Source organism: Lissotriton vulgaris, chromosome 1_2, assembly GCF_964263255.1.
Source record: "Lissotriton vulgaris chromosome 1_2, aLisVul1.2, whole genome shotgun sequence".
Taxonomy (NCBI): domain Eukaryota; kingdom Metazoa; phylum Chordata; class Amphibia; order Caudata; family Salamandridae; genus Lissotriton; species Lissotriton vulgaris.
The window spans coordinates 32,289,807-32,309,340 of record NC_141686.1 but is presented as its reverse complement, the minus strand read 5'-3'; the positions used below and the strand labels follow the sequence as shown (position 1 = coordinate 32,309,340).

General features: G+C 50.6%; 1 protein-coding gene across 4 annotated transcripts in view; it reads left to right on the top strand.

Moving 5' to 3' along the window:
• BICD1 (BICD cargo adaptor 1) overlaps nt 1-19,534 on the top strand; it is an 808,512-nt gene that overhangs the window by 328,842 nt on the left and 460,136 nt on the right. The window lies entirely within an intron of this gene.

Sequence of the window (19,534 nt, the reverse complement as noted above, 5' to 3'; positions counted from 1 at the left end):
CCCGAGGACGGCAGCCACTAGCGGGGGACCTTTAGATCTGCAGTCTAACACTCTCCCAACAGAGAAATCTCGGCCTGCATCAAACAAGCGGCTGGAGACGCCAATTTCATCACACACCGGAAGGCGAACATTTTAAAAAAAAACATCACCGAATGAAATCTTCCCACCCTGGGAAACTCCACAGTACAGGTCGGAATCGAACCCAAGTCCGTGCGGGCAGACTTCCACCAAAGGCATAAGCCTTACCTATGAGCCCCCGCACCTCGGTCCCTGGACCCCAAGGGCGTCAGCACCGCTCCGCGTGCCGCCGCGACCTGCCGCCTGTAAGTGTATTCTACAGCCCTGGCCGCTACACAGGCCGCACCTGGCAGAGCGACGCCCCGCCCACAAGAGGCGGGAGGCACCCGTAGCCAACCCCAGTGCTGCAACCAGCCGCGGGACCTAGGGAATCCTAGAAAAACCCGTCAGGAGGCGGAAGCGACCAGCGCCGTGACCCGAGGCTGAAGAACAAACACACCCGGACCCGACCAGCAGAGCCCTCGAGGACCCGCCGACCGACGAGGTAGGTGCAGTCAGTAGCTAGAATTCGTAGTACCGAAGAACATCGGAATATGCAAGCGCCGAAGCGACCCCGTGCGAGGCACGTTACACGCAGGCAGACCAAATCACAGGGGCATGGCCGGGGCCATACACTGCGATGCGTTAATGGCAAAAGTCTGGAGACGCCGGGGATTGAACCCGGCGCCTCCTACATGCAAAGTATGCGCACCACCACAGAGCTATATCACCAGCAGACAGGAGTACCAGGGAAACGCGCCGCACTAACGCGTGCAGGGATAAAGTGGAGCCATTGCGTTGTGGAGTCGGAAAGAGTGACTCTATCATTGGAATAGGCACCGGGACGAGAAATATCAGGTCCGTTGTAACAGTCCACTGCTAGACAGCGTGAGCCCCAAGGACCCACGCCAGGCGTTTCAAAGGTAACAGGGGCCCCAGCATACACACAGGAGAACCCCCAGCGCCGGACCCAAAGTCCACCTAGTGGCCAGGGCCCATTAGTAACGACCTGGGGAGAACACAGGAATGTACCAACACCCCACATCCCCGGCCGCCCCCCCCCCCTGTAAACCCATGGCACGCTAGAACAGCACCTAACCGGCCCCCTTAGGACCGGGGGAAGGAAGAGGGGGGGGGATTTTTAGGCATAAGGCACCAGGGACCGCTAGAGCAGGTCCTCAACCCTAAAACCCAAGGGCCAGCTCACGCCGGCCCATCTTACCTGAACAGCGCCTCTGGAGAGAATCGCGCAGAACAAAAAAAACAGGCTGTTGGCTGGGCCGGCCCGCCTCTTATAGAGGTCAGGTGGGACTGGTCGGCCATGTTGGGAGGGGTGGGAGGCTTTTTTTGCTTTGGAGGGTTCTGTCGTGGAGCTTATGCTCACTATGTAAGTCATGTGGCGAGGAAGACTAACGAGGAGGTAATCATGAAATACATAAATGAATCTAATCTACTGGTAGAAGGCCTTTAAAAGAAGGTGGTGCCATCCTCTTAAACATCACCAAAATACATCACTCTCTAGCTGCTGCATCACTAGACCCCAAAACGTAATATAAAGACTGACCTGCTAATCCAACTTGCATTTTCATGCATATTATTGCAGAATGTAGATCTTGACATATCACTCTGCGCTTACACGATATAAACGAAGCAATGAGACATACTATGAAACCAATACCAGCAGTAATAAACAGAGCAAATTAGGCAATGGTCACAGTTTAATGCAGATTGAATGATGACAATGGCGGCTGCACAACTAGTGCTGCAAAGAAGCCTGGTGCATTTTCCCCAGCATTATATATTGTAAGCCGAATCATGCTAATATAGCAGGGGACCACATTCTACATTCTTTTTTTTCATTTCTGCTCCTTTGGTGCCTGTTGGTAATAGGTACATTTGCATTGTAGGAATTTCACGCTTCTCTTGAACTGAAAGAAGCATGAAAGAGTTGTCCACTTATCTGCCGCAGTAGTAGAAGTAATTGCTTATTCTCCGTGTTGAAATTGCATTTCCTTATTTATAATTTATGAATGCGCTGCTATCTTATGATACAATACCACTCGAAGTCTATGGACTCAAGTGTATTAGATATTATTATTATTTATTCCACATACTACCCCCTGTTTTTTAAAAGGAATTATGAAGAATATTCCGTTTCTAAAGAAAAAAAATAATATTCTATTAGTTTAATGGCGTTTCCGGTGTATTCATCATTTGTGCTATAACATATTGCCCAATCGCAATGGGAATTCAGTAATTGGGGAGAAAATTGTACACGGCTTGCGAAAGTGAGGGCTGGGCAAATTAGCAGGACTGCAAATGCACAGTGGCACCTTACAACACTTGAGCATGTATTGTGACATCAAGATGCATGCACATGCATTCACAGTCATCTTGGAATGCCTTTTATTTTAGAAAACTTGTTTCATAATGGATTGCCATGAGCATACATGCATAATGATGCACCGAGAGCCATCTTAATAGGGTTTTCTTATAAAGGCAGAACATTACAATATGGCTGCTTGTGCGTCCCATGCGTCACACCACCAGCCATGTGCAATTTGTTTTCTATATTTTCTTCTGTGTTTTATAAACAATCTTTGGGAAAGACAATCGCTTATCCCTCACATTTTAAAGGTGAGACCTGCTGGTGCTGCCAATGATTTCTATTTGGATCATCCTCTGTTGCCACAATATCAAGCTATTTTGACTCTTGCATCCCATCATATTTGGAACATAATACCCCAGTCCTATCAATAACCATCCTGGACTCCACATGGGACTGTCTACCAGCTACCTCTGTATACATTTATTTACTATTCTATTTTTTTTTTTGTAAATCTTTTTATTAGCATAGTATGTAGAGCAGTAACATGCATACAGATTCATATTCGATCTCAGCAGGAATCCTGATGGTACATGCATGTGCTTGCTCAGAACGCATATAGACACAGTTACATTGATTTTCCAATTTTTCGTAGAACCAAACTAAACGAACGAACCCCAGTTGTATCCTAACCCACCCCCCACCCTCAAGAAAACCCACCTGTCACTCTCTCAATAGGCATATAACTGAATTATCGACAATCGGGTCACTCCTGATATTGTAACATGTAGCATAGTCTGTACACACAGGTAGGATGGGGTAGTGTATTCGATGGTTCAGTTCTAACCGAACCCCGTTGCAGTGCACCTTGGTCAGTGTCTGTGCATGGAAGAGTGAATCAGGGCATAAGTGTTCCACTAGCGGCTAGCCATGTTAATCCCCTTCTTCCTCGCCATCCCCAACCTCAAATGTCCCTAATGTGTCAAACCATTCCTGTGAAATCGGCGTTTTCCGTAGGCCTCTGTGTTCCTCTCGCTATAGTGCTTCGCCTTCTGCCTTACCCCATCGTACTACCTCCGCTTTCCACAGTTCAGGGCTGGGTGGTTTGGATGATTTCCATCTCATCGTGATGGCACGCTTCACCAGCAACAGGGCTAGATCTGAAAAGCGTGTCGCCACGGTTCTGGTGCGTGTTGATGGCCCTAGCCCCAGGAGTGTATGTTCTAGAGTAGGTGATCGGGCTAGAGTACCAGCCTTCTCAAGCGAGTCATGTACAGTGGTCCAGTAATATCCCAGTTTAGGGCACTGCCATAGCATATGTACCAGCGATGCGTCGTCAGTATCGCACCGGGGGCAGTTGCTGTTCGATTCAGGGAACATCACATGGAGGCGGTGCGGGGTCAGGTAGGCTCTATGTAGCAGCATCAGTTGAATGAACTTGAATTTGGGGTTCCTAGCTACTTTTTTGGGGAACTGAAGTATGCGCTCCCACTCCTTGTCTCGCAGTGGGCTTCCGATATCTGCTTCCCATGTCGCCCGAAGTGGTGACAGAGTAAGAGCCCTCCCCTCTTTGATGCTAGCAGTGAGCCATCTGGTCAGATGGCTTCCCGTGCCCATGAGGTAGTGCATTGTGATGAGAGGGTTCGTAGTACATCACCCCTTCGCAAGACCTCTGCAACTCCCTCGCCTCCTACTTCCACAACAAGATCGCGGACATACACAACAGCTTCAGCACTCAACCGACGAACACCACGACCGAACCACCGCCCCCCACCACCACCCTCCGCACCTGGACTCCGATCAGCACCGAAGACACCGTCCGCACGATGAACTTCATCCACTCCGGATCTCCGACCGACCCCTGCCCTCACCACGCCTTCAACAAGGCCGACGCTGTCATCGCACCCCACCTGCGGGACATCATCAACACCTCCTTCAACACTGCTACCTTCCCGGAGAGCTGGAAGCACGCCGAACTCAGCGCTCTACTCAAGAAGCCATCGGCTGACCCCACCGACCTCAAAAACTACCGCCCCATCTTGCTGCTCCCGTTTCCTGCTAAAGTCATCGAGAAGACAGTCAACAAGCAGCTGGCCGCCTTCCTCGAGACGAACGGATCCCTCGACCCCTCGCAGTCTGGCTTCCGGGCCAACCACAGCACCGAGACCGCCCTGATCGCAGTCACCGATGACATCCGAGCACTGCTCGACAACAGAGAAACAGCGGCCCTCATCCTCCTCGACCTCTCCGCGGCCTTCGACACTGTCTGCCATCGTACCCTAGTACAACGCCTCAGCAACGTCGGAGTCCAGGAGAAGGCACTGGAGTGGATCATCTCCTTCCTCGCCGGAAGGACACAGAGGGTCCGCCTCCCTCCGTTCAGATCTGAAGCCACCGAAGTCATCTGCGGCGTCCCTCAAAGCTCCTCGCTCAGTCCAACCCTCTTCAACATCTACATGAGCCCCCTCGCAGACATCGCACGCCAGCACCACCTCAACATCATCTCCTACGCCGACGACACCCAGCTGATCCTCTCCCTTACCAACGACCCCGCCACCGCCACCTTCACGAAGGGATGAAAGAGGTAGCCGAATGGATGAAGAACAGCTGCCTGAAACTGAACTCAGATAAGACGGAAGTCCTCATCCTGGGATCCTCACCCGCCGCTTGGGACGACTCCTGGTGGCCCCTGCCCTAGGCAGCGCACCCAAACCAACAGACCACGCACGCAACCTGGGCTTCATCCTGGACTCCTCCCTCTCCATGACCAGACAAGTCAACGCGGTCTCCTCATCGTGCTTCAACATCCTGCGCATGCTACGTAAGATCTTCCGGTGGATCCCCACCGAGACCAGGAAGGCGGTCACCCAGGCCCTCGTCACCAGCCGTCTGGACTACGGCAACACCCTCTATGCCGGAACCCCCGCCAAACTCCAGAAGAGACTCCAGCGGATCCAGAACGCCTCAGCACGACTCATCCTGGACATCCCCCGTCGCAGCCACATCTCCGGACACCTGAGGGATCTGCATTGGCTCCCGGTCAACAAGAGAATCACCTTCCGTCTCCTCACCCACGCACACAAAGCCCTACACAGCCAATGCCCAGGATACCTCAACAGCCGCCTCAACTTCTACGCTCCCAAACGCCAGCTTCGATCGACCAGCCACGCCCTCGCCGCCGTCCCCCGCATCCGAAGAGCCACCACAGGAGGACGGTCCTTCTCCTACCTGGCCGCCAAGACTTGGAACTCCCTCCCGACCCACCTCCGCCTGACCCAGGACCACCTCGCCTTCAGGAAGCAACTCAAGACCTGGTTGTTCGAGCAGTAGCAGATCCCCCCCTCCCCCAGCGCCATGAGACCCTCTGGGTAAGTAGTGCGCTATATAAATGCAATGATTGATTGATTGATAGTAGGTTCCCGCCCCCCGGGTGACCATTTGCGTGTGATATAATGGCGAAGTCCGGCGTGCATAAGGAATGAGCCTCTAGGGACGCCCTGCGTGGTTCTGAATTCTTCGAAAGATAGCAAGTGCCCTTCTGCAAACAGGTCACCCACGTGGGTTACACCTGCGTCCTGCCAGGGCTCCAGCAAGGTCGCCGTGAGTGTTCCCGCGCCCAACGGTATACCCAAGAGTGGGATCGTGGGGGCATAAGTTGTCTCGGGGGACGTGTACTTCAGTGCCTTCCGCCAGTACGTTATCGCCAGCCTGAGGAGCGGCGGGGAGTCTCTTGGTAGATCCGAGTTGGGTAGCAGCAGTATGTGCACTCTCCCCTTAGCATGTTCGTCCTTCGAAACATTGATCTCATGAAGATTGCGGCCCGCCACCCAGTAAGCCAGCCACTGTAGTTGACACGCATAATTATAAGCCCTGAAATCCGGTAAGCCCATGCCACCGGAGTCGGGGGGAGCTGCAGTTTGGCCAGTCCTATGCGTCTGCGGCCATGTCCCCACACAAGTTCGGTGAGTAGGGAGTCGAGGGTCTTAAATGTGGCTGCCGGGATCTGGAATGGCAAATTGGTGAAGTGGTAGATTAGACGGGGGAGCATCACCATTTTGGAGATTGCCACCCTGCCAGGTATTGAGAGTGGCAGTGTTAGCCAGAATTGAATTTGTGACTTCAGCATTCTGATGGCCCTCCCCAGGTTGCCGTCTATCATCATGTCTGCCTCCCTGTAGATCTGCATCCCAAGGTACCGGAAGGTGGTTTCCGCCATCTGGAAAACATGAGGGGCGAATGGCAGAGGGGCAGACCCGCCCGTGGTTGCAAAGGTGAACCCATAGGACTTAGACTCGCTGATGGTGAGGCCAGATATTGCTCTAAAGTTCTCAAAAACCTGGGAAATAGGGCTCAAGTCGCCCCTCAGGTCACGGAGATATAATATAATATCATCCGCATATGCTGATACAATATGCGCCGTACCATGCCTCTGTACGCCATAGCGGGGGGCCATCAACCTGAGCCTACAGAGCATTGGTTCGAGGGCAAGGACAAAGAGGAGAGGGGAAAGCGGGCAGCCCTGCCTGGTGCCTCTCGCTATAGCTATGGGACCTGATATTTGGTTGGAGGTACGTACCCTAGCCGTGGGGATGGTGTACAGCAATCTGACCCAGGCAAGAAATTCGGGTGGTATCCCAAATTTTAACAGAGTGGCGAACATATAGTCCCATCTTAGGGAATCGAACGCTTGTTTCAAATCCAGAGATATGCAGCCTTCAGAGCCCGTTTCCACGTGGTCTCCGAGCATGAGCTGGGCTAAGCGCCTAAGGTTCATGGCTGTATTACGGCCCGTTACAAAACCACATTGATCCGGGTGGACCAGTTGTGGCACGTATTGCACGAGCCTCGATGCCAGCACTTTGCTTAAGATCTTGGAATCGGTATTGAGAAGGGACAGGGGTCTATAATCGGCCATCTGTAGTCCATCCTTGGCCGGTTTCAAGAGGGACGTGATTAACGCCTGCATAGATGATTGCGGCAGATAGGTTGTACGTAGAGCTTCCAGATAAACAGTATGCAACCGTGGGGCCAGGAGGTCTATAAATGTTGCGTAGAATTCGGCTGGTAGGCCATCTGTTCCAGGGGCCTTACCCTTCGGGAGAGCTCGTATTGCCTGCCTAATTTCTGCTACTGAAATAGTGCGCTTCAGGTCTTTGTTCTGCTTGTCAGTGAGTTGTGGGAGGTCTAGACCCCTCATGAAGTCCTCGAATGCGATCTCTGATAGGGGCTGTGGGGGGCCGTACAGCGTGGTGTAATAGTCCTTGAACGCCGTATTAATCCCTATTTGGGTGGTAACTGGGCTGCCTGTCTGGTCTAAGACCCTCAGGATGGGGTGGCTGATCGGGGATTCTCGTAGTAGGCGGGCTAGTAGGGGACCGGCTCTGTCTGCCTGTGTATTCTGCCTATTCGTGTATTCCCTGTAGTCTAGAAGCCGCAGGTCTTCCAGTAGTTCTGCATGCCTGATGTGAGCCTCTTGCAGTGGTGTAAAGGGTGCGTTTGTGCCCGCTGCTTCACTCTCTAGGGGCGCTAGTGAGCCCTCTACCTCCTTCAGTTGGCTGATCACCTCCAGTTTCCTGCCCACCCTGGCGGTCATAGCAGTCCCCCTAAGACAGACTTTGAAAGCGTCCCATTCGATCCGACGGGAGCTGGCTGTGTTCGTGTTTGTGGAGAAGTAGGTTTCTATAGTGTCGGATAGGGAGGACCGGAAGACCGAATCTTCAAGGAGTTCAGGAGACAGTCTCCAAGTCGGAATGGGAGCCAGCCTCCTGCCCCACTGCCATGTAATTTCTACGGGGTTGTCGTCTGATAGGGTTTTCCCCATATGTTGGGTCTGGACAATCGAAGATGTAAGGGAGCGGGAGCAGAAAACATGATCAATTCTGGTGTGGAGCTGGTGGGGCGGGGAGAAGAAAGTATATTCCCTTTCCTGTGGGTGTGTGCTGCGCCACGCATCTGCCAGATCCCAGCCCTCAGCCCAACTCATAAGCGCGTCTGCCTGCTTCTTGCTCTCCGCAGCCTGTAGGGGGGGGTGTGACCTATCCAGTGTAACATCAAGCACAGCATTGAAATCACCCCCAATGAGCCAGCGGTGATCAGCCCAATCTGCAAGTACCCTGTTCACAGTTAACAAAAATTCCGACTGGTTTGTGTTCGGTGAGTACACACATCCAAATACAACCGCCTCCCCATCCAACAGTCCCCGTACAAATACATAACGACCTTCCTGATCAACCCTTTGTTCCAGCATCTGGAAGGGAAGTGAGCCGCGGAGCCAAATCGCCGCCCCCCTTGAGAATGCAGAATAGGAGGTAGCAAAGAGCTGTCCTCGTCATTTCTTGCGCAATTTTACGTTTTCAGCAGCGTTCAAATGTGTCTCTTGCAAGCAAGCAATCTGTGTCCCCCTGCGGTTAAGTTGGGCAAGGATTCTATGTCGTTTGTGCACTGATCCCATGCCACGTACGTTCCAGGTGCACAGTTGGTAATTGTTAAGAGGCCCCATAACTATCTGTGTGGCGTGGCAATGTGAGATATCCGGGTGACCACATTTGTTCTACTGTGCTATAAAGTGAGAGTGTCTTGCAAACATGTAATCCCTTAACAAAAAGGTCCCCAAGCCAACGTGCCCAGGAGCCAAACCGTGGTGCCCAACGTGGGCAGAAGTCAGGTAAGTTCGTGTGCATACCGGGGGTGGTAGGCCTTTGTCGACTGTCACTGAACGGCCTGCATGGACATGATAGCTCTCGATGCAATGGGCCCCTATGCAACCCACCATATGTGAAGGAGGGGATCAGTTATACGTTACCACCCGGAGGGGATCAATCGTGTCGTGGTTCAGAACTCCGCCGCCATCTGGGCTGTGATCTTCGGGAATAGCTGCAGGCTGTCAACTGAACCAGACACCTCAGTGTGGGTGTCAGTGGTAACGGTGAGTCTGTCTCCGGTTGCTCCCGCTTCATGAGCGGCCAGTGCCTCCTCTGTTAGTCATTGCTGTGGAGATGATGACGAGTGGCCCGCCGTCTGGTGTCCAGGGGGATGCGTCTTCGCCAGTGGTCCGTGGGATGAGTGATGTTCGGCGCTGTGAGTGCTGTTCCGTCGGCCTTGTGTGCCCCTGTGGGTTTCGCTGCGGTGACCTGCGAATGGGTCCTGTGAGGCTGGTGGGGTTAGAGTGACCTCCATCCATTCCTCCGCTTCCTCAGGCGAGTCAAAAAAGTGGGATTTATTGTCATGCAGTATTTTGAGCCGAGCGGGGAAAAGAAGCGCGTATTTCATATTCCTGTCTCTCAATTTGTGTTTCACTCCCATAAAGGTGGACCTGGCTCACTGCACCGTGGGCGTGAAATCAGGGTAGACCGATATATTCTTATCCTCAAAGTGTATTGGCGCTTTCTCCCTGGCCGCTCGTAGGACAGTGTCTCGGTCTCTGAAGTTGAGAAGGCGAGCGATCAGGGGGCGAGGAGGTGCCCCTGGTTGTGGGGGCCGCGATGGCATCCTGTGGGCCCGTTCCACACTGTAGAGGGCGGTGAGGTCTTCTTGGCCCACCAACTGTCGTAGCCAGTCCTCCACGAATTGGGTGGGGTCCCTCCCCTCGCTTCTCTCCGTGATTTTAGTGATTTTAGAACTAAATGTGATTTAGAACTGTAATAGGGATTCCTGATACAATCTAATTGCGCCGTGTTTTTTAAAAGTGAATTATCTTCCTGATTGATAGCAGCGCTACACGCTCATAGTAATTGTAAGCGCATGACATATTTCTAAACCTAACCTGAGCTCGATCTTGTGTCCTGCCCGCCCCGGTCCGACTCGGCAACCAGTGCCGTTGAGCGGAGGGCGGGTCAGGCAGAGCCAGGTCACTTCCGCTAGCACACAGCGGTTAGCGCTCTAGTTTGCTGCACGGTGGGAGGTATTTAGGCAGCGAGGAGCAGGTGGCATTTGCGGTAAGGACGACGGTGACAGTGTCGCCCTGACCCGCTGACCCCCCGGTTCAGAGCAGTAGTCTTATGCTGCATTTTAAGTGATTTTAGTGATTTTAGAACTAAATGTGATTTAAAACTGTAATAGGGATTCCTGATACAATCTAATTGTGCCGTGTTTTTTAAAAGTTAATTATCTTCCTGATTGATAGCAGCGCTACACGCTCATAGTAATTGTAAGCGCATGACATATTTCTAAACCTAACCTGAGCTCGATCTTGTGTCCTGCCCGCCCCGGTCCGACTCGGCAACCAGTGCCGTTGAGCGGAGGGCGGGTCAGGCAGAGCCAGGTCACTTCCGCTAGCACACAGCGGTTAGCGCTCTAGTTTGCTGCACGGTGGGAGGTATTTAGGCAGCGAGGAGCAGGCGGCATTTGCGGTAAGGACGACGGTGGCAGTGTCGCCCTGACCCGCTGACGCCCCGGTTCAGAGTAGTAGTCTTATGCTGCATTTTAAGTGATTTTAGTGATTTTAGAACTAAATGTGATTTAAAACTGTAATAGGGATTCCTGATACAATCTAATTGCGCCGTGTTTTTTAAAAGTTAATTATCTTCCTGATTGATAGCAGCGCTACACGCTCATAGTAATTGTAAGCGCATGACATATTTCTAAACCTAACCTGAGCTCGATCTTGTGTCCTGCCCGCCCCGGTCCGACTCGGCAACCAGTGCCGTTGAGCGGAGGGCGGGTCAGGCAGAGCCAGGTCACTTCCGCTAGCACACAGCGGTTAGCGCTCTAGTTTGCTGCACGGTGGGAGGTATTTAGCCCCCTCGTCACAGCAAGCGCGCAGCGGTCGCGCGCAGCGAAGCGCCGGAGAGGCGCCAGAGAGAAGCCCGTCTGAGCCCGTCCGCGACAGGACGTGGCTAGGGGCTATGGCACTACCGCTAGGAGCCGCTACGCATACTAGGTTGGTTTACTCTTCACACTCACTACATTATCTACGTCCTGTATCGCTATCGCCTAATTGTCTCCCTTCATCCCATTTTCTCCCTGAAGGGCCTTTTTCGTGTAGGTCTTGTCATAACCAATTTAGGACGTGTAACGCTTCTCTCCAACAATGCTCTGATTACTTTTCGACTACTGCACCTCTTGGAGGTAGCAACCTACTGTGTAATGTCAGATCTTTAGTTAAACATTCCACTGAGGTCTGGGATCTTATCTCTACTTATAAACCAGATATATGTTTCCTGACGGAAACTTGGCTTAAACCACACACTACCCCCGCTATTACCCTTGGCATACCGGTGGGTTATAAGATTGTCCGACTGGACAGACCTAAAAAAACTGGTGGAGGACTAGCAATCGTCTTTAAAGACGATATATCTATTTCTGTTTTGGACCAATGTTGCAGTCCTGATTTAGAGATGTTGACATTTAGGATTGATTCATCTTCTAAATGTGGTAGGAAAGGAGCCCTGGTCTACCGCCCTCCTGGCCCTTTAAAAAATATGTCCAAATTGTTGGTGGAAGCTTTAGCGCCACATATAAGCCCTGATAAAGACTTTTTACTACTTGGGGACTTTAATATCCATAGTGAGGAGAAAAACAACAGTGAGGTACAATCCTTTATGACCGATATCTCTCTTCTGGGATTAAAACAAAACAATAGTGGACCTACACATCAAGCAGGACACACTTTGGATATGATAATAACCAATTTCCCGGGCACCGAATGCAATGTACCTAAACAATATCCCTGGACAGATCACTTCATGCTTGAGTTTTTCATGCCAATAAATGGCCCTCGACCCACTCCACATGTCCATATTCCATCTAAACGAAGGCAGTGGCATAACATTTCTAATCCTGTCTTTGAACAAACTTATATCTCCCCTCCTGTTGTAAGCACAGATGACATAAATAGCGCCCTTTCGAAGTGGGATTTAGCAATTAGTGACGCAGTACAACAAATTGCCCCGATAAAGACTTTTAAAACGAGCCTTACTAAGAAACATGAAGTCTGGTATTCGGAGGATTTGCGTACCCTTAAACGAACAGCTAGGAAGTTCGAGAAAACTTGGAGAAAATCTCACTTGGAAGGAGATAAAACTAACTATAAGAGGGCTCTCTATACATATCACAAAGCCATACGTTCTACTCGCAAGAACCACATCACCGCTCAGCTAGAGGCAGCTGGTAACGATTCTAAGACCTTATACCAGATTGTCAATACCTTTCTGAAGCCCACAGCCTGCGAAAGTGCTGATATGGCCTCACAACATCTTTGTGATAGTATTTCAACCTTCTTTACTGATAAAATTGATGCCATCTATAAGAAAATAGAGACAGCTATCATTGATAAAAGCAACCAAGATAACTCTGCTTTGATACAAATGGCATCTCCTAAAGCTACCAACTCTCATTCCTTTAATGAGTTTCCGGAAATATCACTAAGTGAGGTCCAAAGACTACTCACGGATATTAAAAGTGGAAGCCCTGCAGACTTGCTACCTGCCAGACTTATGGGTCCACTAGGGAGCACTCTGGGCCCTGACGTTCAGAGGCTAGTGAACCTCTCACTTACATCTGGAGTTGTTCCTCAATGCTGGAAAAAAGCTCTTGTTAGACCTATCAGGAAGAATACAACACTTCCCTGGACTAATTTGTCTAATCTCAGACCTATTTCCCTGTTACCATTCTTAGGGAAACTTATCGAAAAGCATTCCAATAAACACCTATCCACCTATTTGGAACAATCTGGCAGCCTCGATCCATCTCAGTCAGGCTTCAGGCCAAAATATAGTACCGAAACGGCCTTGCTGTCGATAACTGACGATCTTAGGCTGTACCAGGACAAAGGCTACTCTGTGGTCCTGGTGCTGCTAGATCTATCGGCAGCGTTCGATACTATTTCTCATAACATCCTTATCGAACGCCTGTCTGGGAGTGGAATCGGTGGTACAGCACTGGAATGGATCAAGAGCTTTCTCTCCAACCGCACCCAATCTGTCACCATGGGTGATTTTAGGTCGGAGGAAGTTGACATCACCAAGGGGGTCCCGCAGGGTTCATGCCTAAGCCCGACCCTATTTAATACCTATGTGGCCCCCTTGGCAGATGTAACTAGAGCTTTTGGTTTTCATCCAGTGTCATACGCTGATGACACGCAGCTGCTCCTCCCGTTTAAACATCTTACTCCGGAGATAATACAATCTTTCTCCGATGGGATGAAGGCAGTTGCAAGGTGGATGTCCTCCAATTTCCTCCAATGCAACGTTGGAAAAACGGAGGTGATGCTTTTCGGGGAAGTAAAGGTCCAATGGTCTCCTGACTGGTGGCCTCTTGATCTGGGCCCAGTTCCCGAGCCCAAAACAGTAATCAAGAATCTAGGAGTCAGATTGGAACCGGAATTGACCATGAAACATCATGTCACCACTACTGTAGGAACATGTTTCCACGTAATAGGTCTTCTCCGGAGGATTTTTCCTTTCCTCCCTGACTCATATAGGAAAACCTTAGTCCAGGCTCTTGTTATCAGCCGTCTTGATTACTGTAATGGACTTCTGATAGGAGCTAACGAAGAGGTTCTGGACCGCCTACAGGTGGTACAAAATACAGCAGCTAGGTTGGTGCTTAATGCACCTCCTATGTCCCCTTCGAAACCACTTCTCCACAAACTACACTTGTTGCCTATTCGGCAACGAGTAAAGTTTAAGGCCTGCTGTATTATTCATAAAGGCCTCAATGAATTGGGACCAGAGTATCTGGCCACTAAATTTGTTCCATATGCTCCCACTCGTAGCCTCAGGTCTAGTGATCAGCTGCTGCTAAACATTCCTAAAATAACTAAAGCTAGGTTAGGAGGCAGGGCTCTGTCTGTGGTAGGCCCTAGTCTCTGGAACTCTCTCCCGCTTTTCTTAAAACAATGCAGGAATCATCTCAAGTTCAGAAAATGTCTGAAAACCTTTCTGTTCAGCTCATTTTAATATGCATCCTGTTGGATCTGTATAGTCCCCTGATACATTCTCCACTACTGTAGCCTAATACCTGTTTTATACCTGGTGTCACCAGCGCGGAGATACTCCTCCGGGAGTTTATTCATAGCGCTCTATAAACCTATAAATAAATAAAAAATAAAATAAATAAATGCCCAGGATGCGGACGTTGTTGCGGCGGGCACGTCCATCAGCATCGTCCACTCTATCCCATAGTTGTTTGAGCTGTTTCTCCACGTTTTCCAATTTCGTGGAGTGTTCTGTCTGCTGTGGGATGAGGTCACCCAGCGCTATTTTCTGCTCCGCCACCCGTTCCGCTAACTTGTTATGGTCGGCCCTCAGTAGGGACAGGCCAGTCGCCATATTGTCTATGCGCGATTCAAGCGCTTCGCGCGTCGCGCGTATTTCATTCAGGATAAGGTCTAGCTTGGCGTCCTGTGACCCCCTTACCGGTTGGTGGGATGATGTCCATGTTGGAGGAGGCCAGCGGGTCCGCAGAGCCCGTGGACTGCATGTCCGTCTGAGCGCCCTGGTCCTGTGGCTTGCCCCTGTGTTTGCCCATGGCTCTCGTTAGCAGGGTGGCGCTGTAGTGGATGCAGCAGACCGCCGCTGTCCCCCTGAGTGTCTGCTCAAAGCGCCGGGCAGTGGTCGTGGAGGGACCGCGTAGAGTTGGCGAGAGGCGGCCGCCTTGAAGACCCCAGGGCTAGCAGGGGCAGTGCAGGCCTCCCAAGCGAGGCGCCAATGTAGGGTGGGTCGATGCTCCACTGGTGTCCCTATGGGCAAGGGTGGTCCCGGTCCTGTAGAGGCGGATGGGGGGGAGAGATGGTGGGGCCCAGGTCTCCGTAAGGTGAGTTAATAGCACACGCCGGGAGCGCGGCAGAGGTTGGGACTGTAGCGCTGCGGCAGGGCGTCAAGGCGCGTGGCGCACTCCCCTACTTCGGGCTAGTGTACCTGGGGCCCGCGTCTCGCTTCAAGGTGCGCTGGACTCCTTTGTGCGAGACCCCGTGCTGCGTCTTCGATCTAGGCCCTCCGGCCGGTAGAGCAGGGGTAGGCAAGATGACACCGCCAGGACCCGGGGGTCTCGTCCTAGCCCCGGCGTGGAGGCAAGATGGCGCCAAGAATCCTGCGAGGTCAGGCCGACCCTCGTTGCAGAGTGCCCAGTGCGTTCAGGGTGAAGCCGGGCCCACGGTGGCGGCAACAGGTACCGCCCGTACCGCATTCCCCGCCTGTGTCACTGAAGGCAGGAGTCCCGCTAGTTTCGCGGGTGGGCGGCGGGCCGGTCCGGGGGAGCTCCCGTGTCCCAACGGGTCTCACGGGAGGGCGGTCGGCCAGGGGCGAAGTGCCTGAGAAGGGGGTAGCGGAGCCTCAGTCAGGGCAGGGCATCCCTCTGTACTCCGGGGTCCCGGCTGGCGTCTCGGGAAATATCTCGTCCGGGGTCCCGACTGGACCGCGAAGGCAGTTGGGGGTAGGTTGGGCAGGCCACTCACTTGAGGCCGAGGCTTCACTCCGGCCCATAGGCCGCAACAGGCTCCGCTGCTGGAACTCGCCGATGGTGCGGGCTGAGAGGGGTTACACTGCACCGCTACACGCCGCTCGCTCCCGGAGGCAATCTGTGCAGGAATCAGGTGGGCTGCAGGCAGGGGGATGCAGGATATTCCGCTAGTGTTAAGGGCTAAGGACGGAGCTGAAGAACTACACGTCCACCATTGTCGGCTCCAGCCACGCCCCCCCATTTATTTACTATTCTAAACACCCTCCAACCCTTCAACATATACTGAGCTCCTATCTTCAACCTTTCTGTACTCATCTCTCGACCACCTTTTCACAATCAGCTACCATCTCTCCAATTAGTACCCAAACTATTCAAACTACTCAAGGATTCCTATAATCCCTACCTTACAAAGGTTCACTTCATTCGCTGTTCTAGATGCGTTTTCTCTTCAACCTTTCTATACACATCTCTGGACCACCTTTGTTTGAAAAAGCTAAAAGAAAAAACATTTCAAACTACTGGAGGACAAGCAAACATATACTATGGTATCTCATAACTGTACATTTGATTCAGTGTTCTCAATCTTTTCAAATGTCATGGTTTATTTTTCAAACACTTTTCACTTGGTTAATATAGAACAGAATTTTCATGATGAACTGTTTTTTCCAAGTCATAAAGATCAAATTTGTAAAGAGAGATGATACCACCCGCCACCACCAATTCCTGCACCATCGGGGCTGTGTGCAAATATATCACACTCCTGGAAAGAACTGTGGTCAGGAAGAGCTAAACCCAGTATAATAAATAAATTGAGACTCTGGCGCAAGCGCGTGCGCGCCTAAGGCAAGCCCCTCTGCGCCCATTGGCTCTCGAGCCGTGCGCAGCGCCAGACCTCGTGGTAGTTTGTTGCCAGGTAAGCCCCTCATTCATGCAAACTCCAAAAATACCCTGTTGGACCTGTATATGTTTTTTGTTTGATTCAATGCCGTAAGCTCCCCCAGGGGCCTGTTCTAATTCTAATACAACCCTTCTCGTTATCAGATCTCAGCCCATTAGGTCCATTGATGATAAAAGAACAGTTGTAGCTGGGCATAGTAACAAGTCTTAAAATGTATCCTGGTGAATGCCAGGTCCTTGGTTAAACATAGTTGGAGTGTGCAAGGCTCTAAGAGGAAAACACTATAAAGATGGCTTTCATTACAGAAGCATGGACAGACGAGGCTTCCGGTCCACCCTTAGTGAAATCTACCCCATCTGGGTTTCTCTGAGATGTGTTAAACAGGTCGGTTAGGAAAGGGGGTGGATTGGCAGTAATTTAACATAGCTCTATTAAAGCTGTATTCCTGCCCATCTCAACTACAGCCTGTGAGGCTTTGTCTTTTAATTTCAGCCTATCCGACCATCATACCTTTAAAGGTATTTTACTGTACAGGCCACCAGGAGCTAGAAACTCATTTTCTGTTCCTCTTTGTAATTTGTTGGAAGAGGGTCTTTGTTGTAACACCTATGCTATTTTGGGAGATTTTAACTTTTATTTAGAGCTCTCCACTGACCCTGACACAGCAATGCTGACAGACATGATGGATAGTGCCGATCTTAAGCAACATGTTAGGCGTCTGACTCATGTAGCAGGACATACTCTGGATAGTATTTTTTTAACCATCCATGTCTGTCGTTTACAGGCTTATTACCACTTGTGTGGTCTGACCACGCTGCTGTCCAATTCAAGCTAACTATTACGGCACAGCATGCGAGGAGAAGTTATCCCAAAGGACAGATAGAGACTAGAGCCTGGAATAGAGCTGATGGGACTGTTTTACAGGAGCTTCTTACTACCACTGCAGGTCATTTACCGCAGGGTATACAGGAGGCAACCTCCATCTACACCAACTGGCTCGCACAAGCGTGTGATAAAATAGCTCCACTAAAAACTGTATTCCCCAAAAGATCACATCCCTCTGCTCCATGGTTTACAGAGGAGGTGAGAAATCTAAAACGCATCTGTAAACGCCTTGAATGTAATTGGAGGAAAGTCTACAATGAAGCAGAGAAAAAATGGTGTAAATCTAGCCTCCAGATTTATAAACAAGCTTTTGTCTCCGCGAAACAAACATTCTACTTGACACAAATTGATTTGGCGAAGAACTCAGCCAAATAGTTGTTTAGAACTGTCTCCAGCCTGGTTTCCCTGAGCCCAGTTAGAGTTCAGTCTAGTCACGAACTATGTGAGGGGATTGCCAAATCCTTCCGTAATAAAGTGGACAGCATATTCTCAGTCATCAGAGGACCCAATGATGCTGGGCTGAACTTGGCGAAGGAGGTTTCTAAGCCCAAGAGGATTCCCCCCCTTGCCTTGGACAAATTTGCGCCACTGACCGTAAACGATACTCTTGAGCTCCTAATGGGAGCCAAATCAGGCTCACCTTTTGATCCATTCCTGGTGACGGTTGCAACCTGTCCGATCGCTCTTTCTCTCGCATCCATTTTTAATGGCATGTTTGAAACAGGACAGTTCCCCAAGCTTTGGAAGGTAGCCTCAATATTGCCCCTTCTGAAAAAGCCAAGCCTGTACACTAAGGATCCCAACAACTTCCGCCCGATTTCTCGAGTTCCTCTCCCTGTAAAAATGGTTGAAAAAATTATGAATCGTCAACTCAGTACTTTTTTGGGGGAAGTACAAGCACTGGATCCCTCCCAATATGGCTTTAAAGAGGGACACAGCACTGAGTCGGCACTCATTAAGGCCACGGAGGAGACCAGGGAAGCAGTGGATCGAGGAGGCAGGGCAGCCCTAATCTTATTGGATCTGTCTGCGGCATTTGATACAGTCCATCATGATATTCTGATGGACTATCTAAAGGACTGTGGGGTCCAGGGTTAAGCTTGGGATCTTCTTAAATCTTTTCTATCAGACAGAGGACAGATTGTAACCCTAGGTAAATTTCAGTCCAAACCCTTTGCACTGCCATGTGGTGTACCACAGGGGTCCTCACTGAGCCCCAGACTCTTTAATGTGTATGTCTAATCATTGGCTCCCTTTATCAGAGCATTCGGGTTTGGGATTATGTACTACGCTGATGACACACAAATTGTGGTGTCTCTGTTACCGGGCCAAGAGTTGGGAATAGATAAACATTTTCAAGTCTGCATGGAATCGGTAGGGAGATGGATGGCAGACAATTGCCTTAAGCTTAATTCAAGTAAAACTGAAGTAATTCTGTTTGGGAACGATCTAAATTTCTGGACTCCTAATTGTGGCCAGCCTCCATGGGGTCACTCCCTACACCCTCTAAAAAGGTGAAAAATGTGGGAATAATACTAGATGAGAAACTCTCCTTTGGGGCCCAAGTAAATGCAGTAACCTCAACAACAGTGCATTTCCTGAGAACTGTTAAAAGGTTATTGCGGCTTTTACCTTTGTGGCGCCGGCAAACAGTGGTTACAGCATTGGTCGTGTCGAGGCTGGATTACTGTTAAAGCCTATATCTAAATATACAACAAAAACATCTGTATAAACTCCAGCTGCTAAAAAATGCAGCGGCCAGATTACTTACGGGCACATCCAAGTTCTCCTCAATTTCCAAAGAGATAAAAAAATTGCACTGGCTCCCGGTGAGGAACTGGATGCATTTTAAACCCCTTTGTATGGTCTTTAAAGCACTTCAAGGCCTGGGGCCAGATCATTTAAGAAGCCAGTTTCAATGGTATAGACCGACAAGAACTCTTAGATCTCTGGGAGCCAAGCTGCTCGTA